Source organism: Elephas maximus, chromosome 1 (assembly GCF_024166365.1).
Source record: "Elephas maximus indicus isolate mEleMax1 chromosome 1, mEleMax1 primary haplotype, whole genome shotgun sequence".
NCBI classification, from domain to species: domain Eukaryota; kingdom Metazoa; phylum Chordata; class Mammalia; order Proboscidea; family Elephantidae; genus Elephas; species Elephas maximus.
Window position 1 is genome coordinate 61,805,797 of NC_064819.1, and position 25,321 is coordinate 61,831,117.

General features: G+C 42.4%; 1 protein-coding gene across 7 annotated transcripts in view; it reads right to left on the reverse strand.

Moving 5' to 3' along the window:
- The window catches only part of ATXN1 (ataxin 1), a 533,523-nt gene that overhangs the window by 320,090 nt on the left and 188,112 nt on the right, over positions 1 to 25,321 (reverse strand). For all 7 annotated transcript variants that reach the window (XR_007517400.1, XR_007517403.1, XR_007517401.1 and 4 more), the window contains exon 4: positions 2,997 to 3,124. The gene's annotated coding sequence lies outside the window, so the exon portion shown is untranslated. The remainder of the gene's footprint in view (positions 1 to 2,996; positions 3,125 to 25,321) is intronic.

Genomic DNA, 25,321 nt, shown 5'->3' on the forward strand with positions numbered 1-25,321 from the left:
TCTCTCTCCCTCTGAATTTATTAATTTTGTAGAAACGGCACACATATGTATATAAATATGAGTTTATTTTCTTATTCAGCCTCATGATCACTTAGAGGAGAGAGTAATTTATGACCTGTTAAAGACGAATTCATAAGCTAAACGGTCGCAGTTAAGAATTCAGATGTTCCCTCTTTTACTGAAAAGTACACAGTTGTTCAAATTAGACTGGAAATCTGGGCCAAAACTAACACAGTACACAAGCTAGTGTCAGAGCAATACACACAACACAAATAGTTTCAGGATATGAAATGAAAGGCAATGGCTGAAGCCAGATAAGTCACCCTGTGTGTGACTGCTTAAGGCCAAATAATTCTCTGGCCCATTTTCCTCCTACTTTTCAACCTTATAATGCAGCCAAAGGGTAGAGGGACTCATAAGCCCACAGTTTTCCCTCTTGTGTCTGTAGGATGAAACATACATTTTCTAAGAGCTGGGGTTCTCTAGAAGTACCCTCTTTTTCATTCCTTTAGTGAAACGAAGGATTGAGAGAAAGCGAAGAGCCAAGTAGGGCAGCCCACATATAGTGCCAGCTGGTTAGGGACTCTCTCTCTGTGGCTCCTTAGAGGCCCGGAAGCTTGCCTTGCTCGAGGCACTTGCTGTCCCCCAGGAGCAAGGCAGCCCTAGGTAGGAGTGAGGCTCTGCTCCCAAGCAAGGGCTGCTCTGAGGGTCCCACCAGCCACCTATTACAGACAGCTTTGATTTCACAGGTTAAACAGGTCTCTGACTTGCCAACATCAGTCATGCAATTTCTCCATGCCTGGGATCGCTCCATTGATTTTAATTAATTAGAAGTATATTAAACTTTTTTTTGGGGGGGGGGCAGGAATACCAGAGGAGGATGGAAAGAAGGAGGAAGATGAGAAAAAATAATTTTCAGGATTGGAATTATACTACGGTTAGGGATATGCTTGGCTTTTTCCACCTATATCATGATCATTTTCTCGTATCATTAAATATTCTTTTAAAAAGGGGTTTTTAGTGACAGTAAACATTTCACAAGTATTCACTCCAAACAATACCCTGTGAGATAGGCACTGCTATTATCTAAATTTTAGAAGTTCAGACATTGAGATACAAAGTAACTTGCCCAAGGTTACATGTCAAGAAAATGGCAGAGCTAGAATTTGCCAGACTCAGGCAGTCTGGAACCTCCAGCCTCATCCACTGTGATCTACAAACTCTGCATCATAGGGAGCTACCATATCTTTTTTTTTTTTTTAATAACTTTTATTAAGCTTCAAGTGAACATTTACAAATCCAATCAGTCTGTCACACATAAGTTTACATACATCTCACTCCCTACTCCCACTTGTTCTCCCCCTCTTGAGTCAGCCCTTTCAGTCTCTCCTTTCTTGACAATTTTGCCGGCTTCCCTCTCTCTCTATCCTCCCATCCCCTCTCCAGACAAGAGTTGCCAACACAATCTCAAGTGTCCACCTGATATAATTAGCTCACTCTTCATCAGCGTCACTCTCCCACCCGCTGACCAGTCCCTTTCATGTCTGATGAGTTGTCTTCGGGGATGGTTCCTGTCCTGTGCCAACAGAAGGTCTGGGGAGCATGGCCGCCGGGATTCCTCTAGTCTCAGTCAGAGCATTAAGTTTGGTCTTTTTATGAGAATTTGGGGTCTGTATCCCACTGATCTCCTGCTCCCTCAGGGGTCCTCTGCTGCGTTCCCTGTCAGGGCAGTCATCGATTGTGGCCGGGCACCAACTAGTTCTTCTGGTCTCAGGATGATGTAGGTCTCTGGTTCATGTGGCCCTTTCTGTCTCTTGGGCTCTTAGTTGTCGTGTGGCCTTGGTGTTCTTCATTTTCCTTTGGGGAGCTACCATATCTTATTTAATCACGTCCCCAAGATTGGAGATACACACACATTAAACTAACGTGCAGTAGAACTTTGGAGATGTGCTTAATAAGGGATGCTTATTAACACCTTTTTATTCATTTTAAGAAATGGTAAATTCTATTTTCCATCAAAAACTGCTGCTATCCAGTTATCTCATGGTTGTCTAAAAATATCTGCTCAAACCGGAAGAACTCAAATTCCCTAAGAATCTTTCACTCCTTGATTTAGTATTATTTCTCAAATGTCAAAATCTGGTATGTTTTAAGCATGCAACTGTCTACAGAAGGGAGGTTCTTCAAAATAGTATGATTTACAAATAAATGCCAAAATCAGAAACATGGAGACACCATTTCTCATAATCAATCAGCAAAGGCTTTTGTTTGTTTGTTTTCAAAATTCCCAGAACTGACAAAATTCTGTGGAAGTGGGTCCTCTCACACACTGCTTCTGAAAATATAAACTGCTCTGACTTTTTGAAAAGCAATTTGGCAACAGGTATCAAAAGTCTTAAAACTTGAAAATGCAGAAACTCAGCAATTTACTGCTAAGAACTTATCCTAAGGAAACCACTGATAACAGGAAGAATACAGAGCTTTAAGAACATTCATGGTACCATAATGGCAGACAAATTAGGAACACCTTAAATGTCCAAATAGCAGGGATCAATGAATTTTAGGATATCTATTCAACAGTAGTGTGCTATCATTAAAAATCATGTCGTAGAAAAAGATCTGTTGAAATGAAAAGATCTTCCTTATCATCTTGTTAAGAGGAACAAGAAGGTCAAGTTATAGTATATATTGCATTGTTCCTTCCTACTCCCTAGCTGAATCTAGACCATCACCACCAGAATCAATGCCTTGTTAACCATTCTATTCAGTGTTCTCAAAAAACGTAAAAGCTATTCTCTTTCCCACAAAAAGGTAATGGTTCCATTTTTAGAAAAAAGATAGAAGAAATAAAGAGATGAAGAATATATCAATGTATAGATGTATGTTTATGGCATGTGTCTCCGTGTGTGTGAATAGATACGTATCTGCTCATTCTCTTGGAGACCATACGCTGAAATGACAGTTGTATCTGGGTAAAGAAGTTGGAGATCATTTACCTGTGCCATGTGCTTTCAACACAATGGAGAGACAGAAGTAGTCAGTTCCTTCCCGTCGATCTCTTCATACAGATTTTGCTCAAGTAGAAAAGGTGGCAGTAGAGAAACTCAATGGAAAACGCCTAGACCTGTAATTATAAAAACAATATTCCCACTGAGATAGGCAGCTTTCTGTGGTTCCATTCACATTATCTGAAGCAACAGAAAAGAGAAACATTATTATGTTTGTATATTCACTCTCTCTCTCACACACACACACACTCTTCTTAAATCAGAAAGTCAAACTCAGCAAGCAGAGACCTAGAATGCCCTCTCTGGAGAGGGTCTGCTTCCCACCTCACCCCCAGGCCTTCCAGACTTTACCATTAAACTGATACTGCTCCTCCCCTCCCTTCCCTAACTAATGATTCCAAGAATTTAGAGAAATAATAGGTAAATAAAATTAAGACATTTATATAGTTATGTAAATTCTACAAGAAATATGATTTCTTCTCTAGAAAATCTCAGGAAGTTTGCTGAATCTGGAAACCCTGGTGCTGTACCGGTTAAGTGCTACGGCTGCTAACCAAAGGTTCGGCAGTTCAAATCTGCCAGGCACTCCTTGGAAACTCTACAGGGCAGTTCTACTCTGTCCTATAGGGTCACTATGAGTCGGAATCAACTTGACGGCACTGGGTTTGGCTTTTGGGGGGGGGGGCGGGGCGTTTGCTGAATCTGAGTATCTCTTAAGATTCTTTCTAGCCATAAAGTTATACAAATCCAGTACACGGGCTTAACCTAACAACCTTGGACCTTAGCAATTGCGCGTATCTCTCTACTGACAACCCAGGTAAAATGTTCTCAGTGATATCCAAAGTCATCACTACATTTACTGAGTGCTCACTATGTGCCAGGTGCTGTGCTAAGTGCTTTACACATTTGACTCCCTCAATCCTACCCTGTGAGGCAGCTAGTAATCAATCAGCGTTGTTAGCTGCAGCCGAGTCTGCTCCGACTCATGAAGATCCCGTGAGCAACAGAAAGAATGTTGCCTGTCCTACACCACCTTAACAATTGTTGGCATGCTTGGGACCATTGTCCCAGCCAGTGTGTATTCTGAGTGCCTTCCAACTGGGGGAAACCCTGGGGGTGAGTGCTACGACTGCTAGCCAAGAGGTCGGCAGTTCGAATCCGCCAGGCGCTCCTAGGAAACTCTATGGGGCAGTTCTACTCTGTCCTATACGGTCACTATTAGTCGGAATCAACTCGGCGGCAGTGGGTTTAGCTTTGGTTTGGTCCAACTGGGGCGGAGGGGGGGGCTCATCTTCCAGTCCTGTATTAGACAATATTCTCTTGTGGTCCATACATAGGTTTTCACTGACTAATTTGCGGAAGCAGGTCACCAAGCCTTTCTTCCTAGTTTGTCTTAGTTTGGAAGCTCTGCTGAAGCTTGTCCACTATGGGTGACCCTACTGGTACTTGAAATACTGGTGGCGTAGCGTCCAGTATCATAGCAACATGCAAGCCACCGCGGTTCAACAAACTGACAGATGGGTGGTGACAGCAATCATTATTACCTCTACAAAAAAAAAAAACTAAGAGTTCATACACCTAGTACATGCTAACGCCAGTATTTAAGCCAAGATTTCTTTGTCCACAGAAACTCATATTTTCAGTACTGTAGCACCTCTCCAAAATTCATCTTGCTATCAACACTTCTGTACTGAATATAAAAAAGTTAAATATCAAATCATCGCCTTCTTTTTCCCCAGAGTTGATATGTCACAGGAGCATTTCTATTTTCGGATATGACTCTCTTTTGATTTTAATTCCAAAGCTAAACTGAAATCAACATGTTCATATTTCAGCCAAAAATATTTACAGTTATTTTAGTAAGTTAAAAATGTCAAATAATCCCAAATCCACATGCCAAAACCCTAATACCTAAAATCCACGTCCTACCTAAATGGATAAATTTCATTAGGAAGAAAGCACATAGTAAAATCAAGAGCTATGCATGAATCTCAAAATAAAGATGTCAAACTAGAGGAATTTCTATATATTATAATATCCATATAATTAATAAACACTTTTACAACTTTATAAATTCTACATATTTTAGGTCACTGCAACACAAAATAGACATGAGCATCTCAGGAAATCAACATACTTACTTATAGATCACATAATAATTTCCCTTTTGTGTATGTGTATATATGTGTGTTATAGATCAAACTGTGTTCCCCAAAAATGTATATTGTGAGCCCTAACCTCTATACTGGCATAGTAGTTAAGAACTTGGCTGCTAACCAAAAAGCCGGCAGTTTGAGCCCACCAGCTGCTCCTTGGAGACCCTATGGAGCACGTTCTACTCTGTCCTATACGGTTGCTATGAGTCAGAATCTACTTGACCACAACGGGTCTGGGTTTTTGTTTCTTTTTTTTAACTCCTGTGGTTATAATCCCTCTTGGAAATTGGTTTTCTTCATTATGTTAGTGAGGCACTCTTAGTGCAGGGTGTGTATCTTAAGTCAATCTCTTTTGAGATATAAAAGAGATTAAACAAGCAAGTGAGCAAGCAGAGATGGGGGACAAGTGATGCCACGCCACAGGAAAATCACCAAAGAGCCAAGGAATAGACACTGAAGAGACAAGGACCTTCCGCCAGAGCTGAAAGAGACAGAAAGCCTTCCCCTAGAGCCAGCACCCTGATTTTGAACTTCTAGCCTCCTAAACTGTGAGAAGATAAATTTCTGTTTGCTAAAGCCACCCACTTGCGGTATGTCTGTTATGACAGCGCCCGTTAACCAAGACAACGTGAGCATTTATCTGCACTATTCTGGTTATGCCTCTGTGCCTTTGCACTACTATTCCTTTGGATTAGTATGCCTTTCCCCTTCTTGCCAAATGGTAAGGCCCAACTCATTCTCCAAGGCCAGGCTTGAACCTCAATTCCTTCATGATGTTCTCCCCACTTCTCTTCTAACATTTTCTGGAAATCCAAGCAGAGTGGATCCCACCCTCTCCCAGGTCCCCTAGCTCAGCCATGGGAACCCACATCATTTTGACATTCTCCACTTCCAAATTATGCTCCACGCCTAACCATCAAGTCATGGGTTATGCCGCCTGCATGCCATCAAATCCCTCTACTGCTCTCCTCCTGCACCACCACCACCACTACCGCGTGTCTGGACCAACCCGCAGTCATCTGATCCGGGCTACCGCACTAGCCTCCTAACTGCTCCCCCTGCTTCCATGCATGCGCCCCAATAGCCCATTCTCCTACCACTCATCCTCAGCTCCTGCTTAAATCACTGCAATGGTGTTCCATCCTTAACATGACCCCCAAGGCCTAGTATGGCCCGGCCCCCCCATTACATTCCAACTGCACTCACCTTTCTGGCTTACTTTCAATTTCTTAAAAGCACCTTGCTCTCCTAGGCCTTAGGGCCTTGCCCAGGAATTTCTCCTTGCTAGGAACGTTCCCCAAGTCACTCTACCGTCTTCATTGAATAACCTTGTATTCTGTTCTCCGTCACCTCTCAGCTCAACCCTCCTCTCATCAGGAGAGCCCCTCCTGACGCTGGCCGGCTCACTAACTCCTGCTACATGCTCTTCTAGAATCGCTCTCCCTTGTTACACTAATTGCTATTGTAATTTTACATTAATTTCTTTGATTCTTTGATTAATGTTGTCTCGCCCACTAATTAGAAAGTTCCATGAAGGAAGAACTGTGTCTGTTTTTGCCTTCCCTTTTATCCTCAATATCCAACAGAATGCTTGGCATATTACGGGCAGCAGATAAGAATGTACAAGTAAATAAATGAGTAAAGGGAGGAAAGAGAAAAGAAAGGAAGCAGGAAGGGAGGGACAAAGGCAGGCAGGAAGGGAAGGATGGAGAGATGAAGGGACAAAGGACAGAAGGAAGGGAGGAAGGGAGGGAGGGAAGGAGGGAGGAAGGAAGGAAATCCTTTATTCATTATAACTTAATTAACATTTGCTGAATTAACATGTTGATGGTTTTTCAACACACAGAGTATAACATCCACGTCCCGCTGAAGGGTGTGCAAGGCTCCTTGTGATCTGATCTCGGCCAGCTGCATCTCCCCTCCAGCTGCACCTGACACACAGCCCCACTGAACCCTTGCAGCCCTGGCTGACCAAGCCTCACCCCCACTCATCTCCATACATCGTTCTGTTCCCTCCAGCACATCGTCTTTTCAACTCAAACTCATCTTTCAAGTCTCAGGGCATGAGCTGCTTTTCTGTGAAGACTTCCCTCATCCCTTCTGGGAAGCTGAGGCCTTCTTTTTCCACTTTGCCACAACACCTTGTACCTATCCCAATTAAAGCAATGATCATATTTTCACGTACTTGCTTCTTAGGCAGGTCCATCTCTCCCGTGACACTGTAAGTCCCTTTCAAAAGCGAGGGAGAGGAGTCATTTCATCACAGTATCCTCAGAGTTGAGCAAAGCAGCCTGACGAATAATTGCCAATAAATAAATATTTGTTGGTGAACAAAGAAATACATATAGCATACCCACCCACTGCTGTCGAGTCAATTTCAACTCATAGCGACCCCATAAGGACAGAGTAGAACTGCCCCATAGAGTTTATATATAGCATATATATACATAAATCATATACAGAGATAGGAGTCCCTGGGTGGTACAAATGGTTAACATGTTCATTGCTAACCAAAGGCTGGCAGTTCAAGTTCATGGAGAGGTGCCTTGGAATAAAGGCCTGGTGATGCACTTTCTAAAAAGCACTCATTGAAAACCCCATGGAGCCCAATTCCACTCTCACACACTTGGGGTCATTGCCATGATCCACAACCAAACTGATGACATTTTTTTTTTTTCTTTTTAACATTTATCATATAGGAGCCCTGGTGGCACTGTGGTTAAGCACCTGGCTACTAACCAAAAGGTCAGCAATTAGAACCCACCAGCCACTCCATGGGAGAAAGATGTGGCAGTCTGCTTCTGTAAAGATATACAGCCTTGGAAATCCTGCAGGGCAGTTCTACCCTGTCCTATAGGGTCGATATGAGTTGGAATCAGCTCGATAGGAGTGGGTTTGGTTTCGGCTATGTATCATAAACACTTGTACATATATATTTCATATGTGCAAAACTCCACAATTGAATATTTAAAATACATGCTTCTTATTTTTAAGTGTTATGAGACATAATGGTTATAAATTTACCTCTAAAATGGGCATAATGATACCTACCTCAAAGGGTAGGAGCCCTAGTGACATAACGGCTAAGCACTCAGCTGCTAACCAAAAGGCTGGCCATTTGAGCTACCCAGCGGCTCCACAAGAGAAAAGACGTGGTGATCCGCTTTGCTTCCAATCTGCAGCCGAGGTAACCCTATGGGGTAGTTCTAACTCTGTAATAAAGGGTCGCCATGAGTCAGAATCAACTGAATGGCACCTAACAACAATAGCAACAACCTCAAAGGAGACTTATGAGAATTCAATGAGACATGTGAGTGAAACATTTAGAACACAGCTCACTGTACTGGAAACAGTCTAGAAATATTAATTCTATAATCATTATTATTATCATTGTTATTGTTAAGGCAACCAAGCTAAATTTATAATTTATGCTTCAAATTTCAGTTCTATTTGCCATTCGTTTTTTCTATTAAAACATTAATTAGCAGCTCTGTAAGGCTGTAAGTTGGCTAGAGAGGTACTCAAAATACTAAGGATAAAGCTAAAGTCTTATTCACTACAGCTGCGGGACTAATTATTCTTTCGGTAATTTGAAGTATACGTGTAGAGGTACAAAACTTCAACTGAGAAGCAGTATTTCTATACCAAAATGTCTATAAAATCTAAATGACAAGAAACAACGAATCTTGTAACTGACGTGCTAAAAACACTGAGCTCATATAATTATAAACACTGTAACTTATTTATTTTGCTTAGAAAACAAGAGAGAAATACATATTCATCCATTTTTAAAAAATGATTGGACAGAGTAATGTGACTTCATAAATACATGTTAAGTATCTGTCTAATGAATATGCCCTAAAATGTTTGAATTAATAGCAAATGTATTTCGTATGTGGTCTATTAGATGCTATTCTGATTTGGAATTGCTGATATTTAATGAAACAGACTATGCAAAGAGGAAAAACAAAAGACAAGGCTATTTTGCAACAGAATTTTGGAAAATAAAAACGTTAAGAATGAATTGTTTAAACATGCTGTCAGTGCATAGTGGATCTGAATGAACTGGTAATAATTTATTTTACAAAGCACACTTGTAATTCTGCCCTATATTGGCCTCTCTCTTATATATTATACAAATTTAAATCATGTATACTAAATTGTTTTACATGCTGTGTGCTATTGAGCTATAGGAGCCCTGATGGCACAGCAGTTAAGAGCTCGGCTGCTAACCAAAAGGTCTGCAGTTCAAATCCACCAGCTACTCCTTGGAACACTATGGGGCAGTTCTCTTCTGTCCTATAGGGTGCTATGAGTTGGAACTGACTATATGACAACAGGTTTGTTTGTTTTTTGGTTGTTGAGCTATAGGGGGCTGTGGTGGCGCAATGGTTAAGCACTCAGCTGCTAACCAAAAGGTTGCTAACAAGTGGCTCCACGTGAGAAAGACCTGGCAATCTGCTTCCATAAAGATTACGACCTAGAAAATCCTACGGGGCAGTTCTACTCTGTCACATAGATAAGGTCGCGATGAGTCAAAACTGACCCAATGGCACCTTACAACAAAGACAACAACACTGAGATACGAGGTACCATCATGATTACATTTTGAGGTTTCCATTCTCAGTTCACCTCTTTATCTCTGTGTATATGCCAAAATACAAAGCAAGTCAGATTTTTCTCCTTGGGGCTCAAAGAATCTTTTCTCAGAGGTGCTAGAGTTACCAGAAAAACTATGAATAAAAATTCTAAATTTGTAACTTCTAATTGTTTTACCACTAGATTATATGTTTTACACATACGTATTTTTTATTTTTATATACTTTATTTTTTGGTGAGAATATACGCAACAAAACATATGCCACCTCAACAATTCTACATGTACAACTCAGTGATGTTGGTTATGTTCTTTGAGTTGTACACCCCTTCTTGACAACCTTTTCCAAGTCATTCCACCACCATTAACACACACTCACTGCTCCCCCAGGCTTCTTGTCTATTCTTAGGGGTTGCTGTTGAAATTCTTTTCAGGGGTTGCTGTTGAATTCTGGTCACTGGCCACAACTATACCTGCTTATCATATGTAAATATATCGCCCTTTAAAACACAACTACAGGTATGAAAGTAAGATGGAAAGATAGAATAGACATGTTTAACAATAAAAATAAAGTCCTAATTTACTTGAACAAATCTTATTTGAATTTACTATTGATTTCATTAGTATGATGCTTGTGGGTATGTCATAAAAACTGGTGAAATGTAATGCCGGAAGGCAAAATTCACCAGGACTTGATGGTGTTCCCTCAGCCAGGAATGCCCATCACTCAAACCTTACTCTTCCTTTTTGATCGCCTCAGAGGTCGCTTCTTCTGTGAGGTGCTCCAAAAGATCATTAATTTTCCAAGCCCTGTAATGGGCCCAAGGTCTCTTTTCCCCTCTAGATGTGAGCCGCTTACAGACACTCACCAGGTCTCAGTATTTTTCACACCCTGCACAGTTCTTTGCACACAATATAGTTTCAGTAAATACGGTTCAGTGTATCAATGAACACACCCACTTTGATACTCTTAACACTGGTGAAAATGTCACTACTTGTGAGCTAATGTTAAAGGTTGAAGTCAAAATTTTTTCTGTTTTTAGTGAAATGAAACTCCTAGCATTTTCACTTCCAGATGCACCAGCGTTACATAAAAGATGTTGAAAACTATTTTAAAGAACAGACACGCTGCGTATTTTCCTGCCTGCGAATTAGTCTGAAAATACCACGCTTCACAGCGACCTCTGGCTGTTCTCAAGACAAACGGTATGTTAGGTATAGATTCCATAAATCTACAGTAACGGACTGTATTTCTAACAAATTCCAGGAAGTCATACATAAGAATCACCTGGGGATCTTGTTAAAATGTAGATTCTGATTCAGTACATCTCTGGCAGAAATGCAAATTCTCAGCAGGGAACTTGTTAGAAAGACAAATTTTCAGCAGGGGTTCGAACCAGAACAAACCGGTTGAAAACCGTGAATGCCACTCAACATCCAGGACACCAGCATGTCACACGTTATTCTTACCTGCTGCTTCAGAATAAGCACACGGTTCCCGGGAAAGGTTTGCCCTCCCCTCCCAATACTTCAGTGATGCTGAGTCTTAGCAGCAGGGAACGTCAATACCTAAAGAAGCAGAAACCAGTCCTGACTTACATTTTCCACTTTTCTTGCAATTTTATTCCTCCATGGACCAATTTCTCATATATCTGCCTCTAATTTTTCAAGAGTAAACCTCTAAGCCTGTGACAATTTGCCTGGCCGCCTAACATGTGACATCATTCTACACATGCCAACTCCTACCTCATTCAAAAAAGCCACATTTTGCTCAGAAAAGATTGGTGGGCAGCAAAAGAACAAGTTTTTCATAACAAGCTATCCAGGCTGTTTGTCCGCACTTAGAACTATTCATCACTTTTGGGGCAGTGAATACAGATTTTCCAAGAGGTCGCTGTTATAGATTAAATTTTCCTTCCAAAATATGCGTTGGAATATGGGGAAAATATTAAGTGATGCAGGAAGCATCAAAAGAAGATGGAAGGAATACACAGAGTCACTATACCAAAAAGAACTGGTCAACATTCAGCCATTTCAGGAGGTAACATATGACTATGAACCAATGGTACTTAACGAAGAAGTCCAAGCTACACTGAAGGCATTGGTGAAAAACAAGGCTCCGGGAATTGATGGAATACCAGTTGAGATATTTCAACAAACGGATGAAGTGCTGGAGACACTCACTCGTCTATGCCAAGAAATTTGGAAGACAGCTACCTGGCCAACCGAATGTGGAAATTATTGAACAATATCATTACTATCACGCACAAGCAAAATTTTGCTGAAGATCATTCAAACTGGCTGCAGCAGTATATAGACAGGGAACTGCCAGAGCTTCAAGCTGGATTTAGAAGAGGACGTGGAACCAGGGATATCATTGCTGATGTCAGATAGATCCTGGCTGAAAGCAGAGAATACCAGAAGAATGTTTACCTGTGTTTTATTAACTATGCAAAGGCATTTAGCTGTGTGGATCATAACAAATTATAGATAACATTGTGAAGAATGGGGATTCCAGAACAACTAGTTAGGCTCATGAGGAATCTGTACGTGAATCAAGAGGCAGTCATGCGAACAGAACAAAGGGATACTGCATGGCTTAAAGTCAGGAAAGGTGTTCGTCAGAGCTGCATTCTTTCACCATACCTATTCAATCTGTATGCCGAGCAAATAATCTGAAAAACTGGACTCTATGAAGAAGAATGGGGCACTAGGATTGGAGGAAGACTCATTAACAACCTGCGTTATGCAGATGACACAACCTTGTTTGCTGAAAATGAAGAGGACTTGAAGCACTTGCTGATGAAGATCAAAGACCACTGTCTTCAGTATGAATTACAGCTCAACATAAAGAAAAAAAAAAAATCCTCACAACTGGACCAATGAGCAACGTCACGATAAATGGGGAAAAGATTGAGGTTGTCAAGGATTTCATTCTACTTGGATCCACAATCAATGCCCCTGGAAGCAGCAGTCAAGAAATCAAAAGATGTATTGCATAGTGCAAACCTCCTGCAAAAGACCTCAAAGCAAAGACGTCACCTTGAGAACAAAGGTGTGCCTGACCCAAGCCATGGTGTTTTCAATTGCTTCCTACGCATGTGAAAGCTGGACAATGAATAAGGAAATGTGAAGAAGAATTGATACCTTTGAATTGTGGTGTTGGAGAAGAATATCAAATACACCATGGACTGCCAAAAAAAATGAACAAATCTGTCTTGGAAGAAGTACAACCATAATGCTCCTTAGAAGCAAGGATGGCGAGACTACGTCTCACATACTTTGGGCGTGTTATCAGGAGGGATCAGTCCCTGGAGAAGGACACCATGCTTGGTAAAGTAGAGGGTCAGCAAAAAAGAGGACGAACCTCAATGAGATGGACTGACACAGTGGCTGCAACAACAAGCTCATGGATAGTGACAGTTGTGAGGATGGCACAGGACCAGGTAGCATTTCGTTCTGTTCTGCATAGGGTCACTATGAGTCGGAACTGACACTCGAGGGCACCTAACAACTTACCTGTGGGTGTGATCCTATTTAGAAATAGGTTTCTTTGTTATATTAATTAGGTCACACTCAAATAGGGTGAGTTCTAAAACTAATCACTTAGGAGTTTAAGAAAAAAAATAAAAGGCAAATCAGAGAGAGACACACACACCTGGGGGGAAAGACAGACTCCACGTAAGAATCATCCACAAGCCAAGGAACCAAGGGACGGCCAGGATTTCCTACAAGGATGGAAGTAACATGAACAAGACCCCGATTTGGATTTTTAGCCTCCAAAACTGTGAAAAAATTAATTTCTGTTCTTTCAAGTTGCCCAATTATGGTATCTGTGTGACAGCAGCACTAGGAAACTGAGCCAGTCACCAAGCCTTATTTTATGGATTTTCTTCCCCCATGCCCCAAGCGTTTCTAGACTTTCAGGAAGAAGAGAGGGCTGCTGTGTATCCTTTCTCACTCCACTCAGCAGCTATGGTCAGCCTCTACCACCCGAATGACCCCCAGGATTTCACCACCAGAAAGACATCTTCCACTTACTCCTGTGTGGTCTCAAGATACTGGGAACCACGAAAACAGACTATGAAATGAAATAGGGAGAGAACAAGAACAAGAAGGGGAAAATCTGGCTCACGCTTTCATTTTAAAAATATGTGTATTACATAAAATTTGAAACATACAAAGAATACATCCAACATGTATGCAACCTACGAAGCATAACAATAAAATTAGTACCCATAAACCTACCACCCTATTTAGGATCTAGGGATTACCAATACTAATACATTAATACATCTACCTATTTGCTACTTCCTAAGTCATCCCCCTGCCTCCTTTCCAGAGGTAAGCACTATCCTGAATTTGGTGTTTATCATTCCTTAAAAAATACAGCTTGATTTTGAACTTTATAACAAAATATATATCATATTGTATGCAGCCTTCTGTGACTAGCTTTTTTCACACAATATTGTTCTAAGATTTAATTATGTTGTTGCAGGTAGCTGTAGTCCATTCTTTTTCAGCATTATATAATATTTCATTGTGAATATATATTATATATGCATTCCTGTATTGACAGACATTTGGATAGCATCTAATTTTGTTTTGTTTTCTGTTAGCAACAATAGACATAAACGTAAGTTTCTCTGGAGTACTGCCAAGGGATGGATTTGATGGGTCCCAGGGTATATTTACCATTACAGAATAGTGCCAAATTGTTTACTAAATTGGCCGTGCCAGTCTTTACTCCTATCAGCAGTGCATTCTATCATTTTTAAAACTGTGAAATCATTTAATGATCAAGAAAGAGACCTATTTTCTTTGAAGTTGGCATTTTTATTTTATAGCCACAAGATATGAATGTCCATAAAGAAAGAAACTTCTTATACCTCTCTCTCATTATAAATAAAGTTTATACTTCCTTTCATGTTGACTCCACGTGTGCAGAGTATAACTAAATCTAACAAATAAGTGCACTTCCTAAGATATGTTTGTCTTACCACCTTCAAATGTGGCATTTACTAATGGCTTCGTATGGACTAGGGGTAAATAATCTGAAGGCTCCACACGGCTTTATTTCCCAATCATTCAATTCTTAAGCAAGGTGACTACCGAAGGTGTCAAAGAATGCCCTAGGATACAACGAGGTCCCAGGGACTAAAACTGCGCTCTTGGAACAGGAAAACATGTACAAGTGTGAAGTACATAAAATTACGTCAAACTGAGAAAATTTTTATTTTCTTTGACATTAGAAAGAAGCAGAGGAATAGACGACTGAAATACATGAGTACAGTCTTAGAGAAGCAAAATAAAAAATACACCAGGGTCAGTATTTCAGGCTTTTGAGCCTCGGGTCCTGGCTTAGACTTTGAGCTCCAAATCAATCAGGTCTCCATCTTCCTCCCAGATCTGTCTAGAAGTCTGCTTGGGTGGGAGTGTAGAGCCAGCAGATAAAGGGCAGGAAGAGATGCCAAAAATATGACGGATAGATTTAATGTTAGAATGGTAACAAGTGGCAGGAAAGACCAGAGCCAAAGCCAAAGTTATTCTGGAGAGAAGCTTTGACCTCCTTTAAGTAACAGGAATGGCCAATGTTGGTGTCAACTTCCTTTCCCATAGTTATTCATTATTGGTAGTAACCACTCTACTGAATTGTGTGTTAATTATCTTGATCACATTCTGGCGTTCTTTCTCCACCCTGTTCTCTTTCTTATCGGCTAACCCCAATGCCCTGGGAAATGGCTGAAAGGCAGACAGTGAGGGGAGAAGGATGAATTAGAGACTTTCACCTACATAGTAGACGTCTCTGAAAAGCTGACTGTTGATGAAAGGTAAAGCCAACCAAAAAAAATTATACATCATTAGTGCCTGTTAAGTCATCTAGTTGAGATTTTTTTGCGACTACCAGTGAAGTCTCATGCCTCTCATTAGATTCTCGCACTGTTTTAATTAAGTGTGGGGTGAAGGGGGCTGATTTTAATCACATTGGTGGTGCCTTGCTTTTCAGATGAGTGAACTGGATCCTAGCCAGGCAGCGTGCTCAGGGAGCCAGCATTTCCTCTTGGTCAAGGAAATTCTCAGAATACCAATTATTTTCTATGAAAAGTGTGGTAAACAAAAGCAACCTTATCTTGTTTTTACTATTATTATGGCGGTAAATATATATGCGGCAAATCATATGCCACGTCCACACCCTTCCCGTGTACAATTCCACGATAACAGTTATGTTCATCATGTAGTGCAACCATCACGCTATCTGCTGCCATATTTTATCACCACCCTTAACAGAAGCTCAGTGTTCCCTAACCAGTGAGGCCCTCTTTTCTCCACCCTCCTCCAATCCTGGTAACCACTAATAAACTTTCATCTCTATACACCTGCTGATCCTAGATATTACATATAAGCAGAATCACAGAATTAAGTTGCCTGGTTGGTACAAACGGTTTACCCTCACCTACTAAGCTAAAAGTTAGCAATTTAGCTTAGTAGGTGAGGGTAAATGCAGAAGAAGAAAGACCTGGCAATCCGCTTCCATAAAGATTACAGCCAAGAATACCTTATGGAGCAGTTTTAATACACACGCGAGGTCGGAAATTACTCCACGGTAACAGGTTTGGTTTTGGTTTTTGAGACTGACTGACTTCACTCGGCATAATTTTTTCAAGGTTCCTCCATGTCCAGGCAGCCCTATTTTGATATTTAGTATCTGGTGTTCCATACCCAGTATTATGACGGTGAAAATGTGTCTGTAACCTCGGGTGAAACTTCAGACTATGAGACAGCTTTCAAGATGGATAAAAATATTAAAATAATTTCATTTTGAAAGGCTTTCTTTGTAATGCTGATACATAAAGCTCCTATTCAAGCATAGTAATTTCTCACATCTACAAAAATCCTTTATTTAAAATGACTTCGTATTCCAACGTTATGTTAAAGGTGTGTCTGGCTTTTTATTCAGCAACTAGATTATCTTTTCAGGAGAATTACCACACTTCACTGTAAGTACTTAATGAGGGACTAATTGGCATCACCCCCTCTCATTTTAAACTCCTATAGGAAATAAGGTCAGAACCATTTCCGTGCCCAAAGCACCTCGCCGAGGTTTTATCAAACACTACACTAGCACTTGTCAAAAGGCAGCCCTTTCCAAAGCAAAACAGACATAAAAGCAAATCATCAAGGACTATGCTCTCCACTGTCAGAAGCAGAGGCAAAAAAGCTAAACATTTATTATAAGATCTTGCAAAGGAGCTGTTGGGACAAGCTGGACCACCCACCCACACATTCATCTCAGCTATTCCTTGCATTTACTTACAGCCACAGGGACCGCCTTCCTCCGCCCTGATTGGCTTTCTCGGTGGCTAACAGGCACAGGTCCAGAGCCGCCCGGTGCGGGGACCGCGCATCCACCTCCGGTCCTGCGTGCTGCGCGCCCCGAGGGAGGGGCGCCACCGTTCTGGGCCACTAGTCCGAAGCAGCTCCTGGCGACCGGCCAGTGGTTTGAGTTCCTACTCCCTTGTACAAGCGGCATGGCGAGCAAATTAGAGGTTATAAACACCTCCGGTGGAAGGAGGAGAATTCCTTTGGGCTTTGTAAGGGAACTTCGTCAGCGGCGAGTGTCTCCAAGGTATTAGGCGTACGTGCTCACCCACGCCCCTGAGCCCTGCTGGGTATGTGCGCGCCGCACCTTTTGCTGGTCACAACGATGGCAGCAGTGCCCAGCCAGGAAAATGTTTCTTTGGAAAGGTTGCTTCTCACGTTGGAGGACGCTGCTGGCCCCTTGATAAGCAGCATAATGCTATTTTCAATGTAAGGGGAAGCATATTCCTAAATACAGTGCTGCCAAGTCCATTGTGAGGGAGAAGGCTGGAAGTAAAATATTTGGGCTCCCAAGAGGGTTAAAGTTTTCTTAGGAAACCAGGAAAGCACAAATCCTTGGCCAGGGGCAGCAAAGAGACGCAGTTGAGTTCTACTCTATGCTGGAATTAGAAGCGTCCGGTTTCGGGTTGACTAGAGGCAGCCCAGTCAATTAAGGATACTATGAGGCATGCTACATAGATCGTTAGGCCTCGCAGGAGCTGGTCACCAGTGTGTATGGTTTTCAGATCACAGCCCTCCAACAACTCACTGACACTGGAAACTAATTAGAACCCTTGCTTTGGCTTAAAGAGTCTCTCTCCCTTTAAATTCCAGATCAATATACTACATCATGGAAACCTTGGTGGCATAGTGGTGGAGAGCTAAGGCTGCTAACCAAAAGGTCAGAGTTTGAATCCACCAGACGCTCCCTGGAAACCCCATGGGACAGTTCTACTCTGTCCTATAGGGTCACCAGGAGTTGGAATCGACTCGACGGCAACTGTATACTAAATCATGCCTGGTAAAGTAGAGGATCAGCGAAAAAGAGGAAGACCCTCAACATGATGGATTGACACAGTGGCTGAAACAATGGGCTCAAGAATAACGATTGTGAGATGGCACAGGACTGGACAGTGTTTCCTTCTGTTGTACACAGGGTGGTGATGAGTCGGAACCTACTTGATGGCATCTAACAACAACAGCATTACCTTGGAAGTGGCATACCCAGATACCCAAAACAAAAGGAAGTGGCCAGGTTTTGAATCAAAGCTGAGTGTTCATCCTAGCTTTACCACTTTGCACCTCTATGACTTTGAGGAAATTATTTACTGGCTTGGCCCTCAGGTTAATCAGCTATAAAAAGGGACAAACAATGGAATATTATTCAGCCATAAAGAGAAACGGAGAGGAAGTATCGATAATATGCTATGATGTGGATGAACCTGGAAGATATTATGCTGTTTGGTGTGAGTGATGACAAACTTTTGGAAATGGGTAGCGGTGCTGGTATCACAACATGTGAATGTAATTAATGGCATTGAATTGCGCATTTAAAAATGGTTAAAAGGGTAAGATTTTGTTATATATATTTTACCACGATAAAAAAAAAAAATCACCTTTTGAAAAAGGGGACTAATGACCACCTATCTCAGAGACTGGTACAAAGACTAAATTGAATTATTTATAAAAGTCGGTGGCCCAGACCACACACATAGCAGACACTTGTACACTTTAGTTTTCCCCTTCCCTTCTATAGAGCTCTTAATGTGGGCACAGTATGGGGCTCTGGCTTCCTGAGGCAGAGGCAAGGAGGTCAGCAGAGATGGAGATGGGGCAGCAGGAGGAAAGGGCACCTGGGCCCGGGAGCCAGAATCTGTTTCACAAATACAGTAAGGTCAGCTCTGCTCCAGTGCACATGGTGGCTTCAGGCTGACATGTATTTGCAAGTTTGACTGGCCAGACTGGGAACAGAGAAACTCGCCTCCACCAAAAGGCATGCCTCACCCCTCCCAAGGCTCTCCCTTGCCTGGTGTCCTGCTCATGAGAGATGGGATCAGGAGGATCTGAACAGCTTACACTATAAGGTCCCCTGCAAGAAAGCGGGAGCAGAAAGCTATGACTGGATGACAAGCAGGCAAGCAAGCAGGAAGGAATAAGTACAGCTTCCAATTTGCTGGTGCTCAACCCCACCCCAGTCATCCACAGACCAGCTCAGTGAGGCTGGAGATCTTCCCAGCTACTTCCAAGGTAGACTCCAAACCAAAGTGTGTGGCCAAAGGTCCATTTTCTTTTCACAGGCATCAGTATCTTCATGCCTCCCTCAACACTTAGGGATCATCCCTTATCGCCCCATGAGAAGCCAGCCATCAATGACTTCTAAGGCATGGGCCAAGCAATCTCACCAATTGCTCAGGTGAATTGGCTAGGCAAAGATGTCCAAACAAAGATGGCTAAAAAAAAGGATGAGAGACCCTATATAACAAGATGGTGCAGAAATATATTTTTAGGCTCAGGAGATTATTCTAAATCAAAAAGGCTGCTACACATAAAATAAGCCGTCTGGAAATTTCCTTCTATCATTGCTGTTAGTTGCTGTTGAATCGATTCTGACTCACGGCAACCTGGTATGTGCAGAATAGAACTGTTCCATAGGGTTTTCAAGGCTGTGACCTTTCTCTGGGTGGGTGCGAACTGCCAAACTTTCAGCTAGTACTAGCTTAACCTGAATGAATAGGAAAGAGACAGCCATTTAAAAAATAATAATAATAATTAACAGCCATCACAGATAAAAAAAATATATATATATATAAGGAGATATTATTTAGAAACATCAATATATCAAGACACCCGCCCTTCTGCTCCACTGAAAGCCCTACTTGGAGAACCAGGGAAGCAGAGGATACATATTGGAGACCACTAGTCAGACACTTGGAGCCCTGGTGGCGCAGTGGTTAAGCATTACGGCTGCTAAGCAAGAGGTCGGCAGTTTGAATCCACCAGCTGCTCCTTGGAAACCATATAGGGCAGTTCTGCTGTGTCCTATAGGGTTGCTATGAATCAGAATCAACTCGATGGCAACGGGTTTGGTTTTGGTTTTTTTACAGAAGGCAAGAATTCTACCACAGGTCCACCAATGTCCCCACTTTTTCTTTTAAAATATTTTTTAATACTACCCTGGACAAAACCACAATGGGAGGTAAATAAAAGCATCATACAATGCTTCCCAAAGCCAAAAGGAAATGATACTGGCATATATACTTCATGACTACTTTCCATTAGTACAGGTAATTAAAAGTTGGCCATATAATAAAATTAAACAGCAGGCACAACTCTCTTGCAAATCTCTCCCAGGTATTAGCTATGCAAAAACACTGACTGAATGATCAATGCTAATCAAATTCATCTCTTCTTAAGAGCAGTGTATAATAAATGGGTAGCCTAAAAGGAATTCTTTGAACAGAATGCTTCACTATTGTCTGATTATTCTAAATTTAAAACTCCCACAAAGGAAAGGATTATTCTTCTTGAGGTTCAAAACTCACAAGAATTTGGTAATGAAATTCCACTAGGAGAGCAAATAAAAAATTGCTGTCTACAAGCTGCCAGTGTTTTATGTTTCTGGAGTGTTTTTCAAATCAAAGTTATCCTTCATTCATTCAACAACAAATGTTTATGGAATAAATGAATGAAAGAAAAGGCCTCAAAATACCTTACGAGCTTAATCACCTGTAAGTTGTGAGTCAGACGGCACCTTTAATCATCCCCAAACACGCAGGCTGAGACAAGCTAAACGTCCTCTCTCACCAAGCATGCCAAAGCCCGACCTGGAAACTGAAGTCATGTCCTTTGATTCTTAGAAAATGACCCAGCTGTTCAGAGCCTGTTGCTTAGCTGCCTGGTTGCATACTCTCAATACATTTGGAATGCATGTTATCTAGGCCAAGTGAGGTAAGATTAAGGAAGTATAACAAAGCCAGGCTTGTTCCTGAAATTACCCAGGTAGTCCGGCAAAAAAAAGAAAAACCCCCATCAAAATGCTAACACTGAAAATGAAATTCTTGATATTTCAGTATGTTAACATCTTCGCCCTAATGTGGCCCAGAGAGCAAATTACTTGTGCTGGAATTGATGTTATTCCGCTAGTAGGAGAAAATGTGCCTTAAGGAAACTGGGTCAGATGTGGAGCACAAAGTTCCCAAGGGGGCTTCGAATTTACTCTTCCAGCTACACTGCTAACACCCATCTCTTTCCATTCCGACCATCTAACAGGATGCAGTAAGAGAGCCAACCAGACATGTAAAGTCTATTTGTTTCAGTAACTCAGAGGAGAAATACAGGTAGGAAATGTTTTGCAAGTGAAAAATTCTCATGTGTTTGAGAGTGGGGAATCTCTACTCGTAAATATTAAAGTTTTCAAAATCCATGCCAAGGGAATTAAGGAAAAAAGCAATACTACCCCAGTGCAAAGCCTGCCTCTGTGAGCTAAGCATAAGCAAAGCAACTACCCCCAACATTTATTTTTTCTGATCTCAGACAAATTCGGTAGAGCTGCCCTTGGCAAAATCGTAATGTAAGTGAAGTTCGTCTACAGGACCCTTCCCCTTGGGATCTACACTTTTTGTCCCCTAAGATGCTTCTCCTTTGGACCCCAGGGATTTCTGCTCTGTAATTCTTTCCGCTGGTGCAAAGGATGAGTGCTCAACTACTAGCCAAAAGGTTGGCAGTTTGAACAAAACCCAGAGATGCCTCAGAAGACAGGCCTGGCACCTGCTTCTGAAAGGCCACAGCCACTGACAAGCTCAGGGAGCAGCAGTTCCACTCTGACACACTTGGGGTTGCCATGAGCCGGCATCATTAACAAGGACAGCAATTCTTTCCCATCGCTACCCTGCCAACAACATTTACACTAGTAGGCTCATTTCAATATAAACAGACCTCATTTCTTGCTTTGCCCCCTTCCCCCAAATATTTGTACTTTAAACATTTTATGAATTTTTATTGTGGTGAAAATACACACACAAAAACGCTCGACAATCCAACAATTTCTACAAGTAAAATTCAGTGACATCGGCTTGCTGTTAGGTGCCATCAAGTCATTTTTTTACTCATAGCAACCCCACTTGACACTGACTACATTCTTCATATTGTGCAACCATTATCCTTATCCTTTTCCCAATTATTCTGTCACCATTACCATAAACTCAGTGCCTCCTAAGCAAAAACTTCCTCTTTCCCCCCCCACCCCAGTAAATCACTAATAATCTCTGATTTTTATATATATATTTGCATATTCCATGTAAGTGAGATCATACAGTATTTGTCCTTTTGCGACTGACTTATTTTGCTCAGCACGGTGTTTTCAAGGTTGACCCACGCTGTAGCATGCATCAGGACTTCATTTCTCTTTATGACTGAGTAATGTCCCATTGTATGTGTGTAGCACATTTCACCTGTTGATGAACATTTAGGATGTTTCCTAAACCTTTTAATTTTTAAGTGAGGATTCAAAAGCTTTACTTTCCTTTAAACTCCAGCATCAGCCAGCAGGTGAGGACATGTCTGACATGACGATGCTCTGAAATCACAGGCTGGGTTCATATTCCACTGTGATCATGGGCTAACCACCTGACTGAGCCTCAGTTACCCATTTACAAAGTAGGAATTAGAATAATATACTGTGATATAATATAAGATAATGAATATAAAGTGGCCCATGCATTGCTATCTTAAAGACTACCTTCAGAAAAGAACACCCAAAAAAAAAAAAACCCCAAACTTGTTGCCGTTGAGTCAATTCCGACGCATGGCCACCCTATAGGAAATAGTAGGACTGCCCCACAGGGTTTCCAAGAAGCAGCTGCTGGATTCGAACGGCCAATCTTTTGGTTAACAGCAGAGCTCTTAACCACTGCGCCACCAGGGCTCCCAGAAAGAACACTGTGGTTCCCAAATGAAGGTAGATCGGTCCAGTCCTAGCCACCTCTACTAAGGGCCTGTTACCTGGAATGACTGGGAACTGCAAAGGGCTGACTCTTTTTAGCAGCTTCTGAGAGCTTGTGGCCTCGGCCCTGGAGTTGCGCGCCCCCTAAAGGAAGGTATGAGGCTAGCCCTTCTCCCCAAGACTATGCTTCTTTTCCTTAGCTTTCCCTACAGGAAAACATCTAAGCCCTTCCCCCCTCCTCTCCTCTCTCCGCTCCTCCCCCTCCTCCAGCCCCAGTAAACCAAGATACAGGAGATTCAGCACCATTCCTCACTGCTACCTCCCCTCCCCAGCACCCGCCCCCAGCCTGTAATAAAAATGTCTTGTAACCTCCAACAGGAGTCCCTGGATGGGGGCAAAGAGTTAACACACTTGGCTGCTAACCAAGAGGTTGCAGGTTTGAATCCACCCAGAAGCACCTGTGGAAGAAAGGCCTGGCAATCTACTTCCAAAAAATCAGCCATTGAAAACCCTATGGAGCAGAGTTCTACTCTGACACACATGGGGTCGCCCTGAGTCGGAATCCACTAGATCAGAATTGACATTACATGGCTTTAAGCCCCTGGCAGCCAGAAGTTAGTTTAAAACAATTTCTAGGAGGAGTGAAAAGGCAAGTCTGGAGATGAGCATGTGACCAAGTGGGCGAGAGGCCGCCCCACCCCCACCCCCTCTTTCGGGCAGTCCCTAAGGCTGGGAGGAAATAGCTTCTCAGCCCAGTTCTCCAAAGTGCTAGGCTGGGCTCCGGCTTCCTTAGGAGGTCTGAGTTGAATTTTAGAAATCAGATATAAAAAAATCTGGAGCAGTTTAGGGAGACATGAGACAGCACAGCCACAAGAAGGGAATTGGGAGGACGTTACCAGAACAGGCAGGGAGGAAGCAAGAAGTACAGAACACGGCAAACAAGGCCATCAGGCGGAGACGGGCGTGGGAGCAGCCAAGTGAAGGGAGAGCAGCAGCCAGGCTGGAGTCAGAGGTGCGGCTGGAGGGCACCCAGAGGCTCACTGCTCCTGAACGCAGTCCACCTGAAGCTTCCACAGCAGCACCTCTGAAGGCCTCTCCCAGTCATTGCTGGCATGGCATGAGAGAAAGGGGGTTTGAGTCCCATCACTGTTCACTTTGTGTGTCTCTAGCAGTTCCCAAGTGGGCATAAACAAACGAAAACCAAACCCATTGCCATTGAGTTGATTCCGACTCATAGCAACCCTATAGGACAGAGTAGAACTGCCCCATAGGGTTTCCAAGGCTGTAATCTTAATCTTTACAGAAGCAGACTGCCACATCTTTCTCCTGCCGCTGAGTGGCAGTGGGTTGAAATCACTGACCTGGGCTCCTTATCAGGAGGCATAATTTCTTTTAAAAGAAGTAACAGCAGGTGGGAAAGACTAGGGCTCCCCTTGTCTGGGTCCGCCCATGAGATAAAAAAAAAAATTAACTGCCTCAAGTCATGGTGGCTCCATGTGTGTCACAGTAGAACTGTGCTCCACAAGGTTTTCAATAGTTAATTCCTCAGAAGTAGATCACCAGGCCTTTCCTCCAAGGCACCTCTCGGGGGGGGGGATAGAACCACCAGCCTATCAGTCAGCAGCCAAGAATGTTAACTGTTTACTCTACCCAGGAGTTTGGTAAAGGCTCTTTAAACCCGTTGCTGTTAAGTCAATTCCTACTCACAGGCACTCTATATGACATAGCAGAACTGCCCTATAGGGTTTCCAAGGTGCAGTTGGTAGATTCGAACTGCCAACCCTTGGGTTCGCAGCTAAATGCTTAATCACTGTGCCACCAGGGCTCCAAAGGCTCTTTAACTAGGTCTAAACATGAGAAGGAGCCCTGGTGGCACAACAATAAAGCACCTGGCTGCTAACCGAAAGTCAGCAGTTCAAACCCACCCAATGACTGCGGGAGAAAGACCTGGTGATCTGTTCCCATAAGGATTACAGCCTAGAAAACCCCATGGGGTTGTTCTACTCTGTCACATGGGGTCGCTATGAGTTGGAATTGACTCAATGGCACCTAACAACCAGAAGCACGAGAAGACAACAGGGAGTACTTTGAAGTGCTTTTCAAGAATCCCCCAGCAAAAAGAGATACAGAAATGAGAAAAAAGGAAAATGCTCCAGATCTGGGTTTGAAGGAGAGGGAACCAGGCAAGCCCAACTGTTAGAGCTCAAACTCAAGATCTTTGTCTACTGTACATGTGAATTATATCACATTGAGATGTACA